The 9,098-nt window shown below is 31.8% G+C and overlaps 1 protein-coding gene across 1 annotated transcript in view; it reads right to left on the bottom strand.

The window, feature by feature from the left end:
- LOC126898383 (uncharacterized) overlaps nt 1-9,098 on the bottom strand; it is a 32,958-nt gene that overhangs the window by 23,506 nt on the left and 354 nt on the right. The gene's annotated exons all lie outside the window — the stretch shown is intronic.

Here is a 9,098-nt window from a genome sequence, read left to right as displayed (position 1 = left end):
CAAAAAAAAAAAAAAAAAAAAAAAAACACATCTTAGTAAAACCAAGACCTTCTCAGCTTCGCATCGAAGCTAAAATATCTAAAAAGACACACATTTTTTTGGTTAATTATACCATGAAAAAAAAATATTTTTTAGTTTATTAAAAAATTAACTATTTTATATAAATAACAGAAATTTAAAACAAAACTGTGTGCATTTCAGTGCAATTATTAAAAAATTAATTATGGGGAGGTAAGTATTCTTTGTTTGAAAAATCATTAATGATTTGTGTATTTTTTGCGCAATAAGTTGAGTCTTATTCCAATAATATTTACGAAGAATTTGTTATTTTTTGTAGTATAAAGAAATAATAAAGCAAATATCATCTATGAATCTGTAGCGAGGTGTAATGTATAGAAGTAATAAACACTTTTACGATTTAATAACAACTATACTATATTACAACGAACTAACAAATAACAAATAACAGCGAGAGACGAACTGTATTACAACGAACTAATAAATAACAGCGAGAGACGAAGCGCGTGTAAGACAGAATGCGTAAGTGATTGACTGATCGACTGACTGACTGGAGCGACGATCTTGCCCTTAAATAGTCAGAGGAATCTTCTAGAGGCGGCGTCGGAACTCTCTAGACATTCGACCGCCACACGCTTATGTAGAGCGACGAATCTTCTAGAGGCGGCGGCGGCCGGACATTCTAGAATATTCGACCGCCACACCACCCCCCTACGGAGTGGAGTTAGCTAGGGTCAAAAATGTCCGGGAATCTGACTCGGCGGCCTGAGCGAGTTGTTCGTACTGGCTGTGTTGATGGATCGGTATTAGGCGGTTGTTTCTGTTTGGTCGTATCCGGGGCAGTTGCTGGTGGAGCATGTGCCTGGCTAACGGTTGTGCTTTCGTTCACCATGAGGTAGGCAGGTTTTACTCTATCAATCGTCACCGTAACTGATTGATTTCGAACTTTTATTGTGAACGTTTTGTCATTTCGGGCAATTACTTCGAAGGGACCTTGATATGGCGGTTGAAGTGCTGCTCGGACACCTCCCTCCCTGAGAAATACGTGTGAACAGTCCTTAAGGTCCGCAAAAACAAATGATCGTGGATTTGAGTGGCGAGATGCAGGTACTGGACGAATTTTATTCATAACACTGCGAAGACGATCTAGTAAGCTAGTAGGGTCGTTCGTACTGCTATTATCTTGCTTGTCTGTGAAGAAATCACCAGGAAGATTAAGAGGCTCACCATAAACAAGTTCCGCAGACGTGGCTTTTAAGTCTTCCTTAAACGCAGAACGTATTCCGAGAAGCACGATAGGCAGTGACTCAGTCCACGAGTCTTTTGCGTGGGCCATGATGGCTGCCTTTAGTTGTCGGTGCATTCGTTCGACGAATCCGTTTGCAGCAGGATGCCAACTGGTAGTGGGGCGAAGCGTAAAACCAAAACGTTTTGCTAAAGTTTTTAAAGTAGCTGAAACAAACTGAGTACCACGGTCAGTCGTAACGTATTGAGGTACTCCGAAGCGTGAAATCCAGCAATTGAGGAAACCCTTAGTGACATCGTCTGCTGTTATACGTTCGAGTGGATACACCTCCGGCCAACGGGTGAAACGATCGATTACCGTCAGACAGTACCTGAAGGACTGTGATGGCGGCAATGGACCGATGATATCGACATGAACATGTTTGAATCGGCGTGAAGGTGTTTCAAAGTTTCCCAGTGGGGCTGAGACGTGTCGGCTTATTTTCGATCGCTGACAGTGGACGCAGGCACGTGCCCAGGAACGGCAATCCTTTTTCATTGCTGGCCACACAAATCGTTCTGAAACTAAGTGAGCTGTTGCGCGTGCACCGGGGTGACTAAGGTTGTGTAACTGATCAAATGCGTGACGCCGGAATCGTTGTGGCAAAAATGGTCGTGGGCGTCCTGTTGACGTGTCGCAATAAATATAGATTGAAGATCCTGGCACTAGTACCTTCTCCAAATGAAGAGATGAATTGTTGTCAGAAAAATGTTTGAGTTCTTCATCCGTGTCTTGAGATGCAGCAAGAGCTCGGTAGTCCAGCGGGAGAGACACAACTTCAATGCGTGACATTGTATCCGCGACGATATTTTCATCACCTTTAATGTGTTGAATGTCGGTAGTGAATTCGGATATGAATGTCAACTGGTTGAGTTGCGTAGGAGGTATTTTTTCTCTCCGTTGGGTGAAAGCATATACGAGTGGCTTATGATCGGTGGGTTGGGTTGGGTTTGGTTGGTTTAATTTTATTTATTTAGTTGTAATTGCCTTATTTTTTTTTATTTTATGGTTGTAAACTCTAATATTCTCTCCAATCACTGAAGGCATGTAAGGGCTAAAAGTTGTAGAGTTTACTAATTCTTTATTATTGGCTTGGTGCTAAAACTCAATATAAGTAATTTTTATAATTTTTAAAATGTTGTAAATACTACATTAAAGGTTTTAGCACATAGTTGTTTTTTATTCAGATAGTCTTGATGTTAAAAATACTATCTTTTTATATTTTTAAAAAAATATGATCATACGTTTGTATATTAAACAGTGTTCGTTGCAGCACTAAAGTTATTAGGGTTGGCGTTTGTCGCCTAGTTGTACAATAACATTGCAAGTGGACTTATGCTGCAGAGTAAATTTTAACAAACTTTGCTAATTTCATCATTTCTTTTTAATGCTACAATTAATGTAATAGAATATCTATTACACATAACTTGAACTTAAGAATCCACATTATTAAATGTGTAGGAGTGCGCGTTGGACTGACCATAACAGATAATAACTATGTCCCTTACACAGTGCCCTTAAAATAAAACGAGAAACGCCAACCTATTGGACGAGATAATATTGTAATATCTTTATTATTTAGATACATTTATATAATTATATAATATGTAACGATATTTTGAATGCACGTGGTTAAAATCTTCTCTTTTTACAAAATACAGTATAAGGTTTTTATCGCGTTAGGTTATAAACAGTGTTTCCACATGTATACACAAAATACATCAAATATTTTGTCGGATCACAGTAGGATTTAAAACAAATAAAAATGAACAATTAAACATTGAAGTTAATTTTATATTTTCAAAAATAATAAGAGTAAAAAAAATTATAATGCTCAATTTTTGTGTTATAAATAAGTTAAGCTACTACTAAATAGAAAAATAAATGTTTTTCAAGATTGACCATGTCAAAATAAATGAATAAAAGTAGAACTAATTGTAGACTTACAAAATAATTTAAACTGAAACTAATGTCCGTTGAGTCATTGATATACATCGTCACAGGCTGTCACATAACCATGATTAAATTAGATGACCTTATACAAAGCCGTTCCCCGTACTTTATAAACTAGGGGAAGATGATTTTTGAATGGAAGAAATATAAAATACACGAGTCCATTGAAACTGGAACACGCACGAAAAAGAGTTTGTGATTATGTTAAATTAAGATGACTTTATTAAATAAAGAAAAAAAGCAATTTAACCCTTAAACAGTTGCGTGGGGGTCTAGCATACCCCCACATAATTAAAAACGGATGTATTATATTGCATAAAAGGTGTACATAGATATAAATTTAGAAGATGGTTTTTATAGTAATATTGAATCGATTTTCATAAATAAATACCTTCGAAAAAATTTTTTTGTATTATCGGTAATCGATGTGCTACTACGAACGAATAATTGTATATTCTCGTATCATAATAATTAATGTATTGTAATTTTAATAATAAAAAAATTCAATTCAGAAAAATGATTATATAAATGTAAATACACATAAAACTAATAAATATAAGCCGTGTTTGAGCTAAAAGAAATACAAGAAAAATCAATTAAAATACATTAAAATACATTTTGTAATAGTAAAAGCTTTTGTTTAACGTCTTAAAAATAAGATTTTGCAGTTAAAATAATTAAAAAAAAACAAAAAATGTTTAATGAAATTTGAAAATTAAGTTTTTTTTTTTTCTAATATAATTTTTAGTAATGCACATAATTTTGTAATTTATTTAATTTAGCTTCGATGAGAAGCTGAGAAGATATTCGATTTACTATGATGTGTTTTTTTTTTGTGTGTGTCTGTTACCACTTTTTCTTAGCTCTCACCGAACCGATTTCTTTCAATGATACGTCAAAAGATCACAAATCGTATCTAGTCGAAGACATTACCCTCAAAAATTAAAAAAAATTCCCACTTTTCCCATAAATGGGGGAAATCTCCAAAAAAATTACAAATTTAATAATCGCTAATTTTCAAAATTTTTACAATTTTTTTTACTTCAAACTGCTATAACTTTTCCAAAAATGAACAAATCAATGTAATTTTTTTTCATAGATGCTTGATGTCTTTACCTATCATTTGGTATATTTTTTTTATAAATTTGACCCTAGACCTGCCCATAGGGGGGGATTTAAAATGACAACTTTTTCACAAAAAATTTACTTTTTCAACTTAAATTTTGAAAGTGCTCCGGAAATACTAACACTTTTATACATATCTTAAATGAAAGCTAATGTAACATACTTTATTACGGAAAAAATAAAATTTCGGACTTTATTTTATCTTCACGGTGAAAATGGCTACCAAATGCTTTTTTTGTGTGAAAATTCTCAATTTTGAATTTTTCATTTTTAACTTTATTATGCTACAACTTTTTGAAAAATGTATGGATCAAAACACTTTTTTCATAAGAAGTAGTATTTCTATACATCTTTCATTCGACATACTGTTTTTTTAAATCGAATCATTTCCCTTAATACAGAGGGGGTTCAAAACATAAAAATTCATATAGAAAGTAGAACTTCTTCAACTTTGACACGGCCCGCGTCGCTTCGTTATACACGATGCCCCGCGACTCGTGCCACCTTTATCAGCCGTCGCCCTACTATGAGTATTTGACTGACCAACACCGCGTGTTATACGCTACGGTGCAAAGTCCAGCAAATGCCGTACGGCCGACGACGACCCGCCGCAAATGGTGCGAGAGTCTTCCTCCCGTTGTGAAAGCGACAACGTCGACAGCCGAACCGCACCCGCGCACCGTCGCCTACAACGCTGCTAACCATTTTGCCGTCCAAGGATTACGCCGAACATCGCGTCGTCGACGCNCAAACCATTTTGCCGTCCAAGGATCACGCCGGACATTGTGTGGTCGACGCCAGCGAAAGTGCCGCGATATTATGCGAAGATTATTATTACTGTGTTTATCTTTTCGGTTTGTTTTATTTTTGTTAACATAATCTGTTGTCGCTCATTTAATAAACGGCCCACGGGTCTCTACCCTCAAAACCAGTGTCGACCACATTTTTGCGACGTAAGTCGTGTCAAATTGTATAAAATATATGTAACATTTCATTTTCAAAAATTTAAGTATTGCTGTTTTAAAGTGTATTAATAATTTTTAATTTAACATGTATGCAATTGTAAATAAATTCTTTTTAGAAATTATGTAATTAAATTATTTGTATAGTTTTGGCGAATTACTTAAACTAAATTCACATCAAATAAATTAAATTAACAAATTATAAATATATGNCGAAAATTTAAGTATTGCTGTTTTGGCGAATTACTTAAACTAAATTCACATCAAATAAATTAAATTAACAAATTATAAATATATGTATTAGTAATAAATTATTGTTATTAAAAATCAAGTTGTATAAATTTAATTTTCAAAATATTTATTTATGTTATTACAATAAATTGCAAACAATCGTGGAATATAAACTTCATTGAACAATACCAAGAAAGCCGTATCCTGATTTAACAATAGAATCCGTTCGACGATCGTGTCTGTTCGATGAACGGACGATTCAAAAATAGGCCCCCAGGTTATTTTTATATGACCACTAAAATCCATCAAAAAATAGTTTAACACGCTTATTAACTTAGTTAACAATCAAGGGAACCAAGTCATTAAATATTTCCCCCCTCATGTAAAAAATAATTCCGGCATCTCTGATTATATATATATATAATTCATAAATAATACATGTATATAAAACTGGAAATATAAAGATTTACACATTTACATTTCGGAATATAGTCATATAGAAACTATAATTGATTTAGTTTTTAGTAAATACCTGTAACACGTTAAATTTTATATTTCTGTGTATTCTTATAATATTACTATAATTAAATTTTCTATCGAGAACATGACGCAATACATAAATGATACTTTAAAAAATTGGTTTTTTAGTAATTTTATAAATACTTATCTAAATATAGTTGAAGTAAATATAGAACAATATTTACATAATAACAGTTATAAAATGTAATAAAAAAAAACGTTATATTCAGTAGATATTTTGTTTTACTATTAACAAAATATTTTTTAAAATGTTGTTTCTATACATTTACTGTTTAACATTTGTTTGTGTTGTCAATTGTAACAGCACAGATGAAAAACTGAAAAAATTAAACATTCTGGTGAATAATGATGTTTGGTCCGAGTTTGAAAATGGTCCACGACCAATTGAACATACTAATGGACAGAGCAGAAAAATTTCTTTCCGTGAATTGTTTTCAAAATCAAATGGTGCAGTATTTACTGAAGAAAATTATTTAGAAAAAAGTAAAAATTTCCATACTATGTTGAGCTGTAACTTTGCTGTTGGTTTTAAATATATCACTATAATAATGAATGAATTATGGAAGGAAAGTAAAAAATATATTTTAGAACCTGAAAAAACAGAAAATGGTTCCAGTGAAGAAACTGGCAATGTAAAAGACTGCAAAGATAATTTAAGGAACGATTTATGTCAGAAATGTGAACACCTTCTGGAATCTGAAGAAAAAGGAAATTGTTCCGGTAAAGAATTCGCTGAAGAAAAAGTGTGTTATGAGAAATTAAAGGATGAATTAAGTAAAATATTTTCGGAATCTAAAATAAAAGAAGTTGGTTCTAGTGAAGAAGATTACAATGAGAATACAATATGTGAGAATAATGAAACATTGGAATCTGAAGAAGAAGAAGAAAATGGTTCCAGTGGAGAATTCAACGATGAAGATGACTGTCAAGAAAATTTCATTTCTGATATTTGTGAACAATTTTACGAACAATGGACCTCTAGGTCTGAGGACATTGGCAGTTCTAATACACCTATATGGTTGAAATATAATTCATTTTTAGCCACTGAAAAAACTGTACATGGTTCTAGTGAAGAATTCGATGTAGTTAAGTACAAGGGTAACTTAATAAATAATTTAGATGCTAGTGTACCTGAGCTAATGCGACATGCACTATCATATTTTATGCAACTTTCTGAAATCGAAGAAAAAGAAAGTATTCTACCAGCTTTAGATATTATGACACAATTTGCAAATGATAAATTTTCGATTGAAAATATAGATAATAATATTTTGAAAATGAATACAATTTTAACGGCATTTATAAAAAATAATTGTTGGTTTAAAGAAAATCGTACAGGACCCATGCTAAAAACCGCTGATGACATTGATAGAGATTGTTGGCTTAGTACATGTTCTGAACAGCATTATCTCTCAGTACAAATAGAAAAATTAAACGAATATTTCAAAAAAAGAATTATGGATTTAGGTTTTAAAAAAGTTGAATAAATTTTAAATATTGAATGTTAAAAAAGTTTAAGGAATAATTGTATCATTATATTGACTATAAATTTGTTTTATATCTTTTAGTCATTGTAATTAATAATGTTAAATAATATAATCTATGTTGTAAGACTAAAATAAAGTCAATTATTCACAGTTGTTTATTATTTCATCGCACATATTTTGTTGTAACAAAGTTCTAAATTTATTACCTTAAATTATGATTTTTATTTTATTTTTAGATTCTGCTGAAAATAATTAAAAATATATACTTGTTTAAAAAATAAAATTAATAAAATCTTTCATTAATTTAAATTTTGCATCTAAAGTATTTTAATTATTTGTTGCTCAAATTAAAACTATTACAGTATTCTTTTAGCGTAAATACTAATGTCCATACTAAATTATATAAATAAAAATGCTGAAATGGTACGCCTTTATTTTGGTATTCTCAACCATCAGTATTGTTCAAGTCTTTGCTCCATGCAGAGCTATAATCCACATAAAGCTTTTTATAAGTTATTTCCTGGTGTCCAAAGTTATTCTGTTTGAAGCAAAAATATATCTTTTCATTTAGTAGTCCTGTTTACCTTGCGCTATTCTACATTCTGTATCTGTATGGGTTATACCATTGCTTGTGATTTTGCTCTCAGATATGTGAAGTTTTGAACTTTTCCAGCGATATTCCATCTAAAACTATGTAGTAATACAAAAATAAAATTAAAAGCTACTATGTATAATCGGGGTGTTTTTTGATCAAGGTTGGATATTTGGGGTTTGGTCAATTCGTGAGCAACGAGGTTCTATCGGGGTTGTAGAGTCTGAGGGTTTAGAACAGTAAAGACAAGTAAATATAATAAGAAATGAATTAAGTTCCTGTCATAGAGGTAGTAAACGTTGAAGTATTCTTGTAGTGGCCGTGGTCTTGGCCTCCTATCTGACTCCCAGTCGAAGCGTTATGTTAACTGGTATGTGCTTTAGTAGGAATACTGAGGCATTCTTGGAGTAGAGGAGGCCTCCTCTCTGACACCTAGTCGAATCATATAACCAAACACTAACTAGTTTTTAATAATTAAATTAAATAATTTTTAAATCAAATATTTATATACAAGATGGAACAGATCTAATTAACACTCCCATAACTTATACATTAACTTACAAATTTTTAAAAATTTGACATTATTGAAATAATCCAGAAATTAATGAATAATTTAAAATATATAATATACCGCTTACTAGCTATTTATTTAAAATTAGGTTTTTTACAAATAAAGAATATAAAATATGATGAAATCGTTATAAACTATTGTTATGAAAAAATGNTAAAATATGATGAAATCGTTATAAACTATTGTTATGAAAAAATGTGTAAATTGAATAAATAAAAAAAAAACGGTAGCACAGTGGGGTCGAGGCACAGTATGGACGAGTCATAGATGGGACAAGTATAGATGATATCTGACAGTGATTAAAATCACTATCATAAGAAACGCTTCGATGCAA

The sequence above is a fragment of the Daktulosphaira vitifoliae genome, unplaced genomic scaffold (assembly GCF_025091365.1).
Source record: "Daktulosphaira vitifoliae isolate Bord-2020 unplaced genomic scaffold, ASM2509136v1 Scaffold_2, whole genome shotgun sequence".
NCBI lineage: Eukaryota > Metazoa > Arthropoda > Insecta > Hemiptera > Phylloxeridae > Daktulosphaira > Daktulosphaira vitifoliae.
The sequence above is the reverse complement of the archived record's forward strand: the minus strand, read 5'-3'. Positions and strand labels throughout refer to the sequence as shown.